Source organism: Psammomys obesus, unplaced genomic scaffold (assembly GCF_907164565.1).
Source record: "Psammomys obesus unplaced genomic scaffold, mPsaObe1.curated_primary_1811, whole genome shotgun sequence".
NCBI lineage: Eukaryota > Metazoa > Chordata > Mammalia > Rodentia > Muridae > Psammomys > Psammomys obesus.
Genome location: NW_026596040.1, coordinates 14,331,579 through 14,349,942, shown reverse-complemented (window position 1 = coordinate 14,349,942; position 18,364 = coordinate 14,331,579). Strand labels below are relative to the sequence as shown.

The 18,364-nt window shown below is 43.2% G+C and overlaps 1 protein-coding gene across 4 annotated transcripts in view; it reads right to left on the bottom strand.

Annotated features, from left to right (window-relative positions):
• Positions 1-18,364, bottom strand: part of Sncaip (synuclein alpha interacting protein) — a 138,226-nt gene that overhangs the window by 119,646 nt on the left and 216 nt on the right. For 2 of the 4 annotated variants that reach the window (XM_055622659.1, XM_055622663.1), the window contains exon 1: positions 17,962-17,991. The exons of 1 other annotated variant lie outside the window; for it this stretch is intronic. The gene's annotated coding sequence lies outside the window, so the exon portion shown is untranslated. Of the gene's footprint in view, positions 1-17,961; positions 17,992-18,296; positions 18,356-18,364 lie in introns of those variants that run through there. One more of the 4 variants, XM_055622662.1, reaches the window with a different exon arrangement.

Below are 18,364 nucleotides of genomic sequence, written 5' to 3'. Positions count from 1 at the left end.
TACAGGTCCTGGTGACAAATTCCATCATTTGTTAGGCTATGCTATGGCCTGAACTTTGTATCCTATTAAGCCTATATGTTAAAGTTCAATCACCAATGAGATAGTATTAGTAGGTGAGCATCTTTGAAAGGTTATTGGGTTAGGAGCAATTGTTCTCTTTAGAGGCTCCCTTATGCCCTTCCATCATGTGAGGACTCACTGAGAATACCAGAATGTGGCTCCTCACTAGAGACTAAATCTAGTGGCCTCTGATTTGGGGCTGCCAAATCTGGGAGTATAAGAATAATTTTCAGTTATTTATAAGCTACCCAGCTTTGCATATTTTGTTATAGCAGCTTGGATAAATTAATACAGGTACTCTGGTTCCATTGCCCGAACTTTCAATCATTATTCTTTCCTAAATATGGACTGATAAAGCATTTAAGTTTAGGATTACTTTGCTGGAAACGGAATGCTAAGGTTGTGAGAATTAGTCTTCTCCAGGGAAGAGCACACCAAATGACTATCCAATACCAAATGGTCAGTCCTGAAAACATGCATATGAGTAACATCATGTGGACTGAGCCAGTTGTACTTATGTATTTAAGAATACATGTATATACATGTATGTATCTGTGAGAACAATTAACAAAAAAGAGGCCATGAATTTGAAAGAGATTAAGGAAAGGTATATGGCAGGGCTTGGAGGTAAGAAAGAGGAGGCAAAAATGATATTATTATAGTACAATCTCAAATAATAAGTAATTAGAAATAATAATTCTAAAGGATACACAGCTCTGCCATACTTACTTAAAACTTTGAGTCCAGTTTAATAATGTTTATGTATGTTCATAATATTACCAATTTATGCTTAAATGTCACATAGTGTCTCTGTCTCATGGTATAGCTGTTCTTTCCCTTTCAGGTTCTGTCATTTATTCCACCTCCATACTTATCAGTTGCTGCTGTTCTAATTCTAATAAGCTGGATGCCTCAAAACTTTACTGATTTTGTAAGTTGAATAAAACAGGTTCCTTGGAGAGTTCTAAGGAAAATGTGCTAGGTTCTCTATGCATCATCAGCCACTCATGTATCTGTCATCTAACACCGCTAGGAAACGCTCTAATAAGTTCTCTCTGTCTGATCTCTCTGTTACCTTTACCCCACTATAGGTCTAAACATGAGCTTTTTTTTTTTTTTTTTTTTTTTTTTTTTACTATTCTCAGCGTTCACCCTCTGAAACACCTCAGTGCCCAATCTTCACATTTTCTTTTGCCATCATTACCTCTAAAAGCATACTGCCATCTTGTATTGCCTTAGAAAAGACAATGCATGGGCCACAGCTACCTACCAGAGGTGAAACTGAGCAGGGGAATACAGCAGATGTGGTTGAAACATGTTGTCTGTCATTGAGGTGTCTAAGGACAAAAATAAATAATCTGCTACTATACAGGTAGAGAGGTGAGGGCAGAGGGCACGGGGGAATGGTTGGCAGGGCAAGAAGGCTGAGAATGAATAAGAAAAGGAAAAAAACCCAGGGGACTAATAGGCTCTGGGAATGTCTGGGACACTTAAGTCATTCAGCAATCATGGTGAAGAATAAGAGGCAGGCCATGGGTTCCATGAAGCTGACTGTATGGATAGGACCAGAATCATATTATTTTTAATCCAAACCTAGTTAAGCCTTAATATGCACTTGCTAGAAAAATCTCTGAAGAAATCACTTTTAGGAATGACGCAAGAATAGATCAGAATGTAGGAGAACTAAGAAATTGCTACAGTATTAAGCAGAAGTAAAAGCAGGCTTGTGCCTGGCAAAAGAAAACAGACCCCAGGGTATTTCTGCAGACTTTTTGTCTCATATTGCTTTGTTTGCACAGTTTTTGTCCTACTGTTTTTTGTTTGTTTGTTTGTTTGTTTGTTTTGGTGTGTGTGTGTGTGTGTGAGAGAGAGAGAGAGACAGAGACAAAGAGAGAGAGATATTCTGTGTGCATGGTTTTCTCTTTTTAGCTTGTTTTTGTTGCGTGTCTGTTTTCTAAAGAGAGGGTGAGAAAGAATGCGAATGTAGTTGGTGGGGGAGGTGGAAAGGATCTGGGAGTAGGAGTTGGAGGAGGAAAAAATTGTGATTAGACTATATTGTATGAAAAAGCTTTTTCTCAATTAAAAAAAGACAGAGAAAAGGGAATTTGCTACAATAATCAGAGGAGAAGATGATGACAACCTTAATAAAGATAAGGTAAATGAGGACAGAAGAGAGACAATTATTGAGAGTAACTTAAAAAATATATGTAAATAGCAAGAGTTGTTGAGTCTCTGCATGCTAGGAGATGGGGGGTGGCTGGAGAACAGGCAACATTACAATTTCCTTGAAAGCTGGGAGCATTCATGATCTAGGAAGTTGGGACAAAGCCAAGATTTTGAAAGAAAGATTAGTTTTCTTTGAGGGTATAAACTTTGTGAGAGACAACCCCCCAAATTTTTTAAGAGAACATGAAAATTCAGATGGTGAGAAGACAAAGAGGCTTGCTAGTCCAGGATTAGAAATAAGGATGTGTATATCACCAGCAGAGGTGATAGGCTAGGCCTCGAGAATGAGTCGCACAGTCTACAAAGGATTATATATCAATATCATTCAGTGAATGTGGTATAAACCCCTTCCTGCTCAGTGGGAAATGGATCAAGATTTGGCTCCATTCATCCTTTGAACCTTATCGCCTGGCATTCCCACACCATATGTCTTAGCATGAAGTGACATAAAAAATATGATTTCCAGGTTGTGTCAAACTCTAATTTCTCCCTTAAATTTCCTGCTGGTGAACACTCTCAGCTTTCACCTCTGAATGAAACGTCATGTTTTCTGGGAAGCCTTTGGTAATCTGATCATCTCCCTTTGTATCGTAGGGAAGGTTCATTGTTCCCTTCTTCATACTACAGTACTGGGCCCCTGTTCTTACTATTGATAGACACTTTCCCTTGCTGGATGGAAACGTCCTCAGAGGAAAAAGCTGCATCCACACCTAAAAAGGTACTAAACTGTGTGTCCATAGAACAAATGCATGAAGCAATGAGAACTTCTTCTGCAAATAACATTAAAGACATGACTTTAACAGTCCCTGACTATTGTTGGAAAACAGTCAGGGGAGGTTCTTAGGGATGGTGTAATATTTTCAGTACAATCCACTAAGAACTTCATTGTATTCTTAGACCACTGATACTTGAATCAGTACAAGTCATTTGAAAACAGTCTAATTATTTATAGCAATTACTAGGAATGTACGCCCTTCTTAGTAAACAAAAAGTGACTATTTCATTCAAAGCAAAAAATAAAAGGGGGAAACTAAAACAGTGAAAGGCAGCAGTGGAGAACAAGTAGACATTACAACACTGACTCTCAACTGTGGGTCGCAACCCCTTCATTATACCTTCATCTCCAAAAATACTTACATTGCGATTCATAACAGTAGCAAGATTATAGTTATGCAGTAGCAAAGGAAATAAATTTATGGTTGGGGGGTCACCACAACATGAGGAACTGTATTAAAGACTCACAGCATTAGGGAGGTTGAGAACCACTGTGTTAGATCATTAAGGTACAACATCTCAGGACAGGATAATTAGGCCTGGGAGTGCGGCTCAACAGAGCAGCTGCTTATCACATGCAGGACTCTGGGTTTGATTACCAGACCTGAAAAGTGAGGGTAATTCAAAGATAACAAATACATATTTGAGGAAGCTAATATTTGTTTAGTTTTCAATATGTAAAAACATATTATTAAAAAAGGAAGGAAGGAAGGAAGGAAGGAAGGAAGGAAGGAAGGAAGGAAGGAAGGAAGGAAAGAAGGAAGGAAGAATTCTACCTACCTGGAAAAGATCTTGAAGAAAATACTAATATAAAAAGATAAACAAGATCCCATAGTTTCAAATGACAATATTTCATCCTGGAGCCATCTGGTCATTTGGTAATGGAGTATTTGCTTTTGCCTGCTCAGCTCCTTCCTCAGGAGGGATGATATAAAAATACTTATTTGGACTGACATCAAGAGAACTTTCAGTTTAACTCTATTTAATTGTTAAAAAACAAAACAAAACAAAAAAACAGTTCTGAAATTCCCTTTCCCTACTCTACATTGTTAGGGGGAGGATATGCAGACATTATTTCCCAAGATGCTGAAAGACACATTCATACACTTAGCCTACAATTCCAGTAACTATGACACATTATGAAATGGACAGAAAAGTGTGTTATAGTTTGTTTTTCAAACTGGCTTTTTCTTCAGGGGATCTTTCTTGTTTTCATTTTTGACAAACAGTTTAAGGAGCATGAGTTTGGGTGAAATAATGCTAAAAATAATAAAGCAGCTTGTTGTATAGAACAACGTAGAAGTCTGAGCTCCCAAGCCTTCAAGGAGCATTTGCCAGGTGGAAGAGTCTGGAGGCATTTGCCAGGTGGAAGTGCAGGTATATACATGCCACGACCCAGAGAGATCTCTGGGTCGAGAGATCTCTTGAGAGATCTGTAGCCACCAGGAAGTGGCCAACAGGAAGTGGCTTGGCAATGGGAAGTTCAGGGAATAAACTCAAAGTCTTTCTTTGCATTTGTTTGCTAATCTCCAGCTGATTTTTCTGATTAGTGGAAACCCAATCAGAAGCAAGAGACCAAAAGGGCCTGTCAGCTCATGCCACAAACCCAGCAAATGTTTGAGCACACACAGTGGGTGGGGAAAAGTAGAATGGATCACTTTTTAAATATCACTATTTAAACCCCTATCACTAAAACTCACCTTGAATAGGTGGTGTAACTAATAAATACCTGTGAACTTGAGAAAGGATGAGACTGCACCAAAATACTGAAAAGTTTAATAAACAGGACCAAACCACATGGCTTTATAAACAGCTAGATAATCCAGCCTTTGCTCTGATGTTCAACACCATGCTTAGGAACAGTGTAACATCTACTGTCCTGTCTGCCATTATTATCCGATGGCATTCATGGTTCTCTGTTTGGAGAGACAATGGAGATGACTGGAGTTAACACTCTGACCAAGTTTGTAATCCACATGTCAGTTTTTATTATCTTATTTTTCCATCTCATTACTGGCAAACGTCCAAATTCTTTCCTAGCATCAAAAGTTCTGGAAAGGCCGGCTTTAAACCTCTTACAGTATAAACTGTCTACCGAACAGTGACATCTGCCACTAATGGCACTTTTTGCCTACTTATTTCACAGAACTTTTATTCAGATGCTTTCGGCATAAGTGCGTGACTTTCTTTTGTAAATTAAAGACCCCTCACGTTGGTTAATTGCATTGGAGTTAGTCTCAGGTCTTTGATTATAAACACATTCACTTCTCAAGGTATGTTGAAAGATTGACTTCTGCAGCCAGCGCACACTAATGGTGTAATATCTTCGGGCACTGGGCTAGATACTTTTACAGGCTGACAAATCAGCTCTTACTAAAATTAACAACTGGCTCTCGACAGCAATGCGCCAGTGATCATCCCAAAGGTGGGTAAGGACGTGGTCTAATAACAGCCCTAGAGATAGCCAAGGACATTTTCTGACAGAGACATGATTCTGGCCCCTGGCAGCCAGTGGCAGCCCCTTCCTGATTCTATCCAGCTTGTTCTGAGATTGGATATAGGAGAGAATCTGGTAATGAGCCCAAGTCCTCTCAACTCTGATCCACAAGACAGCCAATCGCTTGCTCTGCTGATTTGCCCTCTCTCAGGAAGGCCCCCAGCTTTGAATTACCAGCCCTCAAGTACAACGGCCTTCCTCAAATAGATCAAATAGAAATTTGTCCCTGTGGGTTTTTTTTTTTTTTTTTTCATTTTCTTATTTTTGGGCTTGGGGAGGATACTTTTTTTTTTTTTATTTCCTGACTGAAATAGCACATAGCAATCCCTTGTTCTCAGGGACAAGGCAAGTGAGCTTGCCTAGCTTCTGCCTCTCATGCTGTGCAAATGTCAGCTTTGCATTAAGAAAAAAAGAAAACCTATTATACAATGCATCGTACGGTGAGGCTTGCCAAATGGGGGAGAAGAGAAAGAAAAGCAGAATAGAATTGGTTTCCTACACACACGTTTTAATGATTTTGGAAAATTGTCAACCTGGATCAAATTAAAAAAATAATAATTTGACAGTTTCCCACTAAGGCCAGAATGTGAAGCCTGCTAATAATTAAATTTCAAGAAACTTTCTATTTTCTTGATAAATCCAACAAATAGGAAACTTTAGTCACTGAAGCCCCTAAACCTTCATGATACTATTTTATGCAGGTTTTTTTTGGGGGGGGGAAGGGATGGACTTTTTTTTTTTTTTTTCAAATAGCTACTAATGGTGTGCTTGGGCATGCACATCCATGCTCCCTTTGACAGCACAGGGCTTCTGAGCATGAAGCATGCTTACAGACATTATGGAAGTAGGAGTAGTGAGGAATCCTCTGACAGGGAGAAGCAGAACACCCCCTTCTCAGCAAATAAGTCTGGAACTTTTGAAGATCTCTGCTCTGTTTCTTAGCAACATCGTACTATACCCAGTGCCCCACATTTTCACCGCGCTAATCTGTGAGTACTCGATTCAATTAAAGATTAGACTTCTCAATTGTAGTTTTAGTACACAGCAGGCTGCTAAATTATGATTATCAGCGGCTAAGTGTGCTTGCATCAGCACAACTCCGGGGACGAGAATGAATCATTTATTTCCATCTTGCTATGACTGCTCTTCTCCGAGGCTCTGCTCTCTGAGTTCATGGGCTTTGGAGTTCATCAGAATTCTATGGTTAACACACAGCTTGGAGACCTCATTTATGAAAATTCCTTTAAACCTTTCACCACTTTGACAAATCCAGTCCAAGTTCACTGAGCCAATTCAAAAGTAGCTCTCAGCCTTTTTATAGGTTTTCAATTACACCAGCACAGCACCCCAGAGCCACAGTGTTTGAAGAAGTGTGTGTGAGTTGCAGAGAGACATGGATTCTTTTTAAGAGGCTCTGATGAAAGCAGAACTCCCTAAACTGGAGCCAGTGGATGAAAGCTTTGTCTATCTTGAACTGTCTGTGTCCTACCGACATGGCTATCAGATAACTTGAACATGCTAATGTTTAGTTATTTACCATATGCTACACTCGATGATTTTGCTGGCTTTTAGGAATTTACTTTGCAAAAATAAATATTGGCGTATTACTTCACGCTCCAGTTGCCCTAGATAGAGTTTTCTTTACGAAATTGCTCAAAATGTTGTCGGAGTTCATTAATTCTCTTGATATGCAGCATGGAACAGCAGGAGTTACTTTTCCTGTGTGGATTCAGGAAAGGAATTTCCAGCAGGTCAAAGGGCTCTCCAGGGTAAAACAGGCAAATATTAGTCAAACTAAGGTTAGACCTAACTGTGCTTTTGATTTCAACAGGTTTTTTTTCCTCCACATTTATTTATTCATATGTGTGTGTGTGTGCGCGCGCGTGTGCGTATGTGTGTATGTATGTGATGTGTTCATGTGCCACAGCCTTCGTGTGCCATAGCACGTGTGTCTCACCTGTATAGAGGTCAGAGTATAACTTACAGGAGGCAGTTCTGTCCTTTAACCATATGGGTAGTGGTCATAGAACTCAAGTCACCAGACTTGGCAGCAGACGTCATTATCCTCCAAACCATCCCGCTGGCCTTCAAGGCATTCTTCTATTTGCTATTGGAACCTTAATTCATTTTAAATAATGTGTATGTATGTGTGCGTGCAGGTATGTACATGTCAGTTGAGGTATCTCTAAAGGCCAGCAGAGGGTATCAGACGCCCTGAAAATGGAGTGAGAGCAGTTAGTGAGCTGCAGGATATAGGTGCCAAGAACTGAGCTGGGGTCCTCTGCAGGTGGAGTGCGTGCTTTTAATGGCTGAGCCATCTCTCTTTCCCCTCAAGCACTCTTTAAATGGGCTTGAGGTAACCACATTCTCCCCCCTGTTTTCAAGTGTTTATATTACTTAGATGAAACACTTATATCTTTTTAAGCTTTGAATTGTTTTTTGTTTTGTTTTGTTTTGTTTTTACAAAGGTGATTAGTATGGTTTAAGAGAGTAGCAATCTTCTAGATGAACAGATTGGATGGGTTGTTTTAAGTGACATTTATCATCGAGGATAAAGTAGACATGCAAAAATCGGGCTCTTAACCATTTAGAAGCACATGCAGAAATTTCAACACCACATACTCAAAGGCAATTGTACTCACGATGTAAATCTCCCATTTTCTCGGGGGGGGGAACAGAGAGAGAGCTCATGATGAGTCTAGCGGCTCCCTGCTGCAGCTCATTGCTCTTGCCTTGTGCATTAGTGTTCCGTATGTCAATCAACCTTTTTTGTTAACCTCAGTAAGAGATTTGTCTAGTGGGTGACTCTTTGTGTTTCGTCTATCCTCCTGTTTTTTATTTTCTTATTCCTGGAAAGAGTATTATGGTTTAATGTAGTAGAGCTCTTGCTGGACTTTATGGACTGAAATCAAAAGAGAAGCAATACATACACAGTGGTGCGACCTCTCAGTTTCTGACTCTGGAGGCCTCCAGTCGTTCAGTCTGACCTAGATAAGGCGCTGTGATTGCACAGCGCCGGGAGGTGGAAACTAGAGGCAGTGAACGGAGTGTGCTAAGTCTGAAAAGGCAAGCCTCCACATGTGAAACCCAGGGTTGCAAATAACCTCCTTCATTTATTATTCTATTTGCCACCTTCTCAATGCCCATTACATACTAAAAGCAGGAATAAGAGGGATAGCGAAATCTCATTCCTTACACTCTCATCACCTTGTTTAGAGAGCATACAAAGCCACAGACACCTCCTGACCAGGAAAGAGCTGAGGTTTGAGCTAAGTGCTGACTGAGTCAGAAGGAGTCAACTTCGGGAATCTAGAGTCCAGGCCTGTATTCCACTTAGGGGCTACTAGCCACAAGTCAGTGGCGAGCATTGGGAACGTGGCTAGTCTTAGGTAAGCATAAAATGCACATTATATTTCGATGACTCAGTGTGCAAAAACAGAAAGAACGCAAAGTATCTGCTCCACGATTCGGAATGCGTGGAAATTTACTGATGGTATGCCTACTAGGAAATGGGAAACCACCTACCTATTTTGCACTCTCTGTCTGCACATATAAAGGGAAATTCTAGGGAGGCTGTGGGGAGAAACAGGCCAGCAACAGGGAGAAGGAACCATGGCATGAAGAAGAGACAGAGACTGACAACATCACTGCTTTCTGAGTAGTTTGTCGGCTGCATTCATTTGCAGCAAAGGGAGCCAGAGAAGAAAATCCAAGATAATAACATCTCAAGCAAACTAGGAGCAGCTTGTGGTTTAAAGGGAGCAATCCTCTACTGGGGGCCAGAGCAATCAGTTAATCTCATCTTTACCCCATCTGTGGTTAATTCATTTGGCCACTCTTGCCTCCTCATCTGCAAAGAAGAGACTGAGGTGAAATCCTCCGCCTGCGCGCCCTGCTCCCAAGCCCTGATTCAATTCTGTAAATGAAGTCTTTGGAGGCGCACAGGGCTGGAGAAGGGGACAGTGCTGTATGACTACGGTTCTGGAGCTTCAAAGAACAGAGAAACTTGAGCAGAAAATTCTTTATGCTTCTGTTTTCATTAAACCTAACAGCTATTTAAATATCTGAGCCCACCCTCCCCGGAAAATATATGTGCATGTATATAATCTAGATGCAAGCACCACATGCTCAGTGTTGGTTCTGTGTGCTCATTGCTGTGACCATACCTTGCAGGACAAAGGCCAGCCTACAACACGCCTCAAATGATAACTTTGGAAAGCTCACCAGGAGAACTGGTGGTCATTTTTTTTTTCACTAAGTATCCACTTGGCCAGAATTTTCAATGTGTGAGTTGAATGTAGCAGGAGTTCACAATGAGATGGCCAAACCAGGAATGCTGTCTCTAATGATGCTAACTGCTCACTGTGCGAGTAAGGGAAATTGAAGCAGAGTGAGCTGAGACCTCCTGAAGCCTAGACCGCTGCCTGAGCCTACTCTGGCGTGACTGGAAGGGGCTCCTGTGGTAGAAGCATCCACTGAACCAGCTTTCCACAGGGGTGCTGAAGACTGAGAAAGGCTTCACTTCCCGTGGCTCAGCTTTGATTCTCCATGGAAGGATGCAGGCACACAGAGGCACCCTGAAGTAGTGGTTACATAGCTGTGATTCTGCCTTTGATTCCATTGTGCCACCTGCCAGCTGGAGATCTTAAGTTTCTTCCATTCTCCTCCTTTACCAGGGCTTAAACCTTTGTGGCACAGGTCTTAAAGAGTAGGGTAGCCAGCCAAGCTTGGTGGCACACGACTGTAATCCCATCTCTCAGGGAGGCAGGCAGATCTTTGTGAGTTCAAGGCCGGCCTGATCAACAAAGCAAGTCCTGGACAGCCAAGGCTACACAGAGAAACCCTGTCTCAAAAAACAAAAATTAAAAAAAAAAAAAAAAAAGAATTGGGTAGCCATAAAACACTTTGCAAAAAAATACCAAAAAGTGGCAAAAACTAAGTAAACTGTTACAGGTGATATTTGGTAAACACTCAACAATTATTTGAGTCAGTTTCTTCTGGGTCAGTTTTTAAACTTTTTAAATAACATATGGGGTCTATGGGGTCATCGAAAAAGCAACAGGAAGTATCCATGTATGTGTGCACAGCTCTCCCTACTCTGAAGTTAATACTCTACAACTCTTATGAGAACCTTAGATGGAAGAATATGTTAAGAAGCATTGAGCTCTGTGGCTTCCTGTGTCTAGTTCCTTTTGTACGCCAAGCGAGTAAGCATGAAAGGGCTCAGAACCAACCCTCTAGTGTCTGCCCCAGAAAACAAACCAGGATACTAGGATACTAGGATACTAGGATACTAGGATACTAGGATACTAGGAGCAACAAGCCCTCAAAAACAGAACCAGTATGTCCAAGGTAGAAGTTCATTGTAATCTCATATATGACGCTGGAACCATTTCTTTTGAATATCTTGTCCATTAGCCATTTGGGCACTCTCAGGGTGAGTGCTGTGCTAAGGTGTTTTAACCTGTTTTAAAAGATGTATTTGTATTCGTGTGTGTGGGAGGGTGTGATGTCTGCACACGTGGCTGCAGGTGCTTGTGGAGGCCAGAAGGGGGCATTGTATACCTGGAGCTGGAGATTCGGTTAATCGTGAGCCAGCCAATGTGGGTGCTGGGAACCTGAACTAGGGTCCCCTGAAAGAGCAGTAGATACTCATAACCATCTCTTAAGCACCATGCTTTAGTCTCCAGGGCAGTCATTTAACCTTAAGACGGCCCTAAAAACATGTGTGATGACATGGGACATCTAAGTCCAAGCTTGTTTTTATTGGTTAATTAACCCAGGTTAATTCTCCTGCAGCTTGGCCATCCCTAGAGAGACAGTTGCAGGAAAACAGGCCACTACAACTCTCTCAGTCACTGTTTCCTCACCTGGAACAAAAGATTTCATTCACAGGCCTGCTGTGAGAATTTAAAAAACAAAGTAACTATAAGGCATCTAGCAAGCACCCAGAACAAAGCACCTTTGGCCTCACAAACTGCCACTAGCTACCCTCCTTTGTAGTATATGGAATGATTCTTCTCATCTCTGAGCTGTAGATGTTAGCCCAGAAGTTTAGTTTGGGTTGCTTCCTTTTCAAGCTCTATCTTGATGTGGTCATTAGGGACTAATTAAAAGCCAATCATGAAAAAAAAATAACTTTGATAAACTATCTGAACAGAACTTCAAAGAGAATCTGACTTCATGTCCAATAATCTGAGCTACAAATGTAAGACTCAAGTTAAAGGAAACCAAATAAACCCTAAGAGAAAATACCTTAAAAAAAAGCCAAAGATGAAAGAGTCAGGATGTCTGTGGTGTGAAAACAATTAGGCGACCCTGAGAACTACACAGCACAGTGTGGAGAGGGAGATTGGCATGTATCCTGAAGACTGTATCACAAGGTGACGCATGGTGCAGGGGACAGATAGAAAGGTGTACTCATCACAGGTTTCTTGAGAAGTGTTCAGGGGGCCGAGAAGGATGCACTAGTATCCTACTAAGGCAACAGCTCGTGTAAAAGCATGGCGATGAAAGAACGCCATGTCAATGGGTACCTTAGAGTGATACAGGTCGGCCAGCATGCACAACACAGCCTTCCTTCTCGTCTCCTGCACCCTCAGGAGAAGGCAGAGCCTGCTTACCATGAGACTTTGGGACTCATGGCTGGCAGCTTGGGCCTTTCCCCAGGTCAGTGAGAAGGTTGTGAATGGCTCTAAACACAGTTCCATCATCTGATGGCATCCCCTTCTTCAGAAAGAGAACTTCTGGCTGTGGAGAGAGGCTGGACTGGAATTGGAGACATGAGGCATCATTTTCAGGCGACTTGTGAAGTGAAACACTAATGGCCTCAAACAAAGGAGACATAAAAGTTCACAGCTGGGGCAGGAGGCTTCTGTGACTGACCAGATGGGAAATAAAATGAAGAAGTTTGATCAAGTTCAGGGGTTTTCGGCTTAGGGCTGCCCTGAGTAGGTATGGTTTTCAGAAAAGACAGGTATATACTTCAACAGTAGCCACTCTCTTCTTGATTTTTTTTTTCCTGAAGCCAGTCTTTGCGCCATGCATGAGACCAAGAGACAAGGACTAAAAAAAAAAAAAAAAAAAAAAAAAAAAAAAAAGGATCTTTCAATGTCTCTGCTACCTTCTCTGTCCCTTCCTGCTTGAGTAAGTGTAGACCGTCACCTGGTTTTTGTGACTTGCCACAAAGCATGATTCCCTGACAATTTCTACTTCACAAAAGGAAGAGTTGTTTTTTTAATGAGTGATGGATTGGGGAGAAAAGATAAAACACCTCACGTTACCGTGACAGGAGTGCCCCGAAACGTTTCAGTCCACAAAAGGCACTTAGAGATTTTATAGCCAACTCTACTCTGAATAATGAAAAGCCAGACCAGACCGTTCTAGAAAATGTTACTACACCAGATAATGGCACGTTCAATCATTCAATTAACATTTATTGAGTATCTTCAGGGTTCTTCGGCTTGGGTAATAAAAGAAGGAAGGAAAGAAAACAATAAAGCGTAAGCTTGGGTTTAAGCTGTTCCATCCAAGGCTCGCCCACAGAGCACAGCTGTATGCATTGTTCAGAGTAATTTCGTGATGTCACTGAGGCCAGGTGTTCTGTCTGGCCCGACAGCTGCACTTGATGGTAAGGACCGTACCTGAATTTCAGTCTGGCTATCTATAAATGAGGCCAATGAAGCAGCAATTTGAGTAAGTCTTCAGGAGAAAGACAGAACAGAACGTGCTTAGAATTCCATTCCCTCCTAGTAAAATGTCCGCTAGCATTTATGAAGGAATCCAGATGAGGCACTGCGCTGGGCTGTCTTTTCTCTCTTCGCTTTCCCTGAGAAAACCGACTAGCCTGTGGATTTAACTTTTTTTTTTTTTAATGCACCCGAAGCTCACCTAAACACAGCCCATTTGTTGTTTCCTGCCTTACTTCCCTGTGGCTAGGCTCAAATCAGCTTTCAAGTGTTCTTCAGCAGTGGGCATGTGTTGGTTATGCCACCCTTGTCCAGCCCCACTTCTAGTGGTGGGGTGTTCTTGAGGATAAACTTATGGGCTTCCAATTGCATGCCGCCTTGGGGAGACTGATAGGCAATGCTTCTGGTTCAGGAATGCACATGCCGCCCTGGCATGCCACCAACGCTAGAAATTGGTTCCTTTCTCCAAACACCTGGAATAGTTTTTCTCTCCTGAACAAGGCCCTTCTGACTTCCTTTTAACCTCTTAAGGCAACCAGGAATGTAACAGTTGGTTTTTTGATGCTTTGCCCAAAGAAAGTTGTCTATGCACAGTAGTCCAGTGAAATACAAACCTAAGCCATACCTAACACTCAGCATGCTCTGAAGCTCATAAAGTACTTTTGCCTTCATGCTGCCTCCTTTATTTAGCCTTTCCAGGACTGGCTTTTTCTCTTCTCCCTAAATAAATCACTGATTTCTCCATTTCTCAGAAGGCCACAATCCTTCTTTCGGTCACTTAAGCTTTTTTAAAATCTAAGGATGATTTTTGACTCCGTGCTTTACCTAGCTCTATTATCAGTCACTTAATGCTAACTCTTGAGTCTCCTGGGCGGATGATCCCTTGCTTCCTATTTCCTACAAACACCCTTCTTCTCCTTGCAGCCACACCCTGCTGATTCTGCCACCAGCCCCACCCCCACCTCAATGCTGCTATCAGAAGTCTAGGGGTACATTCATATCACCGTTGCGCCGTTCTTACGAGACAAGGAAGCAGTGGGCAGTTCTCCACCTCACACACCGAAGGCTCCATAAACACGCAAGCTCTACATCCCTGTGATCATGAGTTAGTCCTCAGCAGAATGCTCCTCCTAGAATCAAATGTACTCAAAGGTCTCAGAGACTTACTTTCAAATATATATATATTTGTAGTTTCCTTCCATCTTAGGGGCTGTCTTTCTAAACTCCTCTAATCTGGGGTGAGCTTAGAACACAATGCCGGTGGGAGAATAGGTAACTCAGCATGACCAGGCTCGCAACACCTGCTTCTGCCGTACTGGTTGCTCCTTTCAATACTGTCTGAACAGGGCTTGGATGCTGTGTAAAGAGACCCAGGCCAGTCTGCTAAAGAAGGAGAGGTTCATGTCCCAGTTTACCTGTGAGCTTTGATAATAACCTGACAATAGCCAGACAAGTAGTCAAGGCTATCCAAGGTCTAAGGACATCCTCCCAGATGACTGATGATGTCACCTCCAGGAACCCAAATTGGATAAGCAGAACCCAGACTGAACTGCTGACCAATAGAATCATGAGCTTCAGTCGTTGTTTTAAGCAACTAAATTATGGAGTGACGTAATAACCAGTCATTGGGTAATTGATAAGATAGCTAAACAGATTTTTTTTTCTCCAAATTCCTTCATGGTTATAATTAATTTTCTGCACACTCAATTCTAAGATGTTTTGTTTCATGTTCTACACTATTATTTAAATTTTTAGCTATCTTAGTCTTCTCTTTTAATTTTTTTTATGAAGAGAACATGTAGTGTGTATGTGTGATTTTTCTTTACATGTGTGTATCTCTGTGAGTGGATTCCACGTTTGTGCAAGTGCTGGCAGAAGCCAGGAGAGGGCACCAGATACTCAGAAGCTGCAGTTAAAGAAGTTGTGAGCCACCTCACAAGGGTGCTGACACCAGAACTCAGATGCTATTAACCCCCTGAGTCATCTCTCTGGCCCTTGCAATTTACACTTTTATATTCTATATGTCACAAAATGGATATACAATAACTTTTAAATAGTCAGGTTGAACTTTTGAAGGGTTCAGGTATCAATGAACAATCACTCTTTTGTCATTAATTTTATTTTGAATTCAGAGTTGTTGTTTTTTTTTTCTTGCAACAAACTGGCTTGAAAATCCTTATGTATCCCAGGTGACCCTTGATCTTGTAGTTATCCTCCTGCCCCCACCTGTTGTGTTGAAATTACAAGCATACTTCACAATGTCCAGCTTTGATCATTAAATTTAAAAGTTTAAGAAAAGAATCAAGTTGCCAACCATAAAATATAAAGTCTATTATCTAAATGGAAAATAATACATAATACATAGCTATAAGACCAAATTACGTATTCCTTTCAGAAAGTTTTACTCTGCAAGCGAATTTACATATCAGTCAAGGAACAAAAGTAAACAAGTTTATATGGGTTCATGTTCCACAGAAGCAACTATTTGATTTTCACCATATATTGCTTGTCTCTGAAGATGCGTATTTCTCCTGTGGGATTTACATCTGCAACCTGAAAGATTGCCAGAACCCAGGCTCTTACCCTAGGCGTGTCACTGATCCCCGAGTGGCTCTTCAATTAGACTCTGCGTTTAAAAGAGAGAGTCCCTTGCTGCTTCTAATGGTGCACCTGCTACTTGGGAGATTTCTTCTTTTCACAAGAAACAACTTAAATCTGGCAAGAAAACATGGCTCCAGGCTTTCTCCGATAATATCAAAGAGCATTTGTAGGTTTTAGATGTTTTCATGGATTTCCCTTCTCCTAAGGCACAGTGAAGTCCCTCCAAGCCCTTCCAAAACCACCGTGCTCACAATGTTTTTGGCTTCTATTCTCTGTTTCCACCGTACACCTGCACTGAACAGCTGCTTGGACTCAGCCAAGCTGTGACACGGCACGCAGAAATCCACTTGCTTTAGTCACTTCCTTTCAGACAAACAACATAGCAAATTAACGAACGTAGTACTGTTTTAGATGTACTATCTTATAGACTGTCTTCATAAACCACTTAGGGACAATAAAGGTTATGTTCAAAATGATAAAAACCTCTTTACACACCTTCCTTCTTAATGTATTACTAACATTAGTGATGTTCTATGGTCCTTAAGAGAAACACCATTATTTTCTTTCTGAGTTTGACTTGGGAAGTCATGTGTATTTGATTATGGACAATACTCCCCTAATATTCCCTTAGAAAGAGAATTCTGTGATCAGTCCCAAAATGTCACACATTTTTCAATTAGTTGTATGGGCACTTTAAAGGTGTCTTTCTGCATTTTGCTATGCAGAAAGCAATTTAATGTCAAGGCATATCAGAATCAGCCAATAGACACAGCCTCCCAGGTGTGTGCACATTAGCATACTGCCTCCGCACATCTTGCTCTCCTGACTTCTAAATTTTTCAATATGTACAAATGAAATACAGATTTGAACCTATTCCCAATCGAGATGTCTGCTTCATAATGAGAAATAGGTTTTTGCCTGCTCTCAGATTCAGCGCCGAAATGATGCCTGGCCGTAATGTGCTTAGAGCTGACACCTTGGAGAACTGACTTGTGCACAAATGTAATCCCCGTAAGCCTCCCCAGATAGCCCTTATTTCATTTTGCAAACTGTGCCCTGGAAGGGCTCCACAGGACATGGTGTGTGGTGAGACTGTCCTGTGGCATTTCTTTCTTCCTAGGGGCTCTTTGATAGACACTTGTCAGTAACAACCAAGAGGAGCGAGGCCCCACATCCAGCAAGTGAAAAAAAAAGGGGGGGCACGGACAGCAATGCTTCCTTAATTAACTTTCCCAAGGAGAGCAATGTTCCCACAGGAAAAAACACGTTTCCACCCTCCTAGCGGCCCATTGGAAATGAGCAACAATGCAGTTGCCTTTTTGTCTCCTGAAGACTTTCTTTGCTGCAAGCAGTAGCGTGTTCCTCAAAGAATGCTAGTATTTCCTGTGGAAACTGTATGGCTGCCAGAGCTGGCTCAGAATATCCCCCCTTTTCTTTCCGTAAAAATGAAATAAACAAAACGTGGCATTTGACAATAGCCAACATTGGCTTCATCCCCACTTACCACCTGCAGACGAAAGTCACGGCCACGGAGAGAATCCGGAAAAGAAACCTTCCCTATGACACGGACAAGCCCGGGACGCCGGACAGCGCCGGGAGGAGGAGCCGAGGCTGGACGGGGCAGCCTAGGCGCCGCGGGGACGGTAGGCGAGGGGGTCCCCTCGGATAGCGACACCACCCGGCATCCCCTTGACGTCTGTTATTGTTCTGGTTACCAGTGTGGCTACACTATGCCTTCGCCCCTCCCCGGGAGCTGCCGGGAGCCTCGGCACAGCCCATCCCCACCTCCGGGACCATCCGAGGTAGCAGCAAGCATAACGCCGGCGCGAGCGCCAATGAAAAGAACAATCCCCTGCACCGGAGCCGAGGACTGAGAGGCGGGGGCGACTTAGGTCCCCCGGGGTGCAGCCTCCTAGGTTACCACAGCCATCATTCCCCCCGTGGCTCTAGGCGGCGGCACCGCGCGGCCCGGGGCAGAAGGGACCCGAGGCACAAAGGGGGCCCCGGGACCCTGGAACCCGCAGGGTGTCGCCCGGTGCAAAGTTGCACGGGCTCAGCCTCGGCTGCTCGCGTCCCTCTCCTCCCCCGCAGCGCCCGCTGGGGACCTGGACTCACCGGAGCGCGGAAGGACGGCGGGAGGGATGGACGGACAGACGGCCAGAGCGGCGGGCGCAGGAGAGCCGGCGGGCGGCGGAGGCGCTGCCGCGGCCCCGCTACGTCACAATGCGGCCGGGCGGCCGGCGCCGTTCCTCGGGCCCCCCAAACGGGCGCGCGCGGGCGGGGACACCCGGGGCGGTGGGGCGCTGAGCCCAGGGGCGCGACCACCATCCGGGGCTGCCCGACCAGCCGTGACCGTCCCCCACCCCCGGCGACCCGGGCCAGCCCACGCCCCTCGCCAGCAGCCGCCTTCTCGGGTGTCCCTGGCCGACGAACCTGCTGCTTCTGCTTACCTCGCGCCTTCACCTCCGCCGCCTTGGCTCTTCCCCGCAGGCTCTCTCCTCCCCTTCCCTCCCCTCCC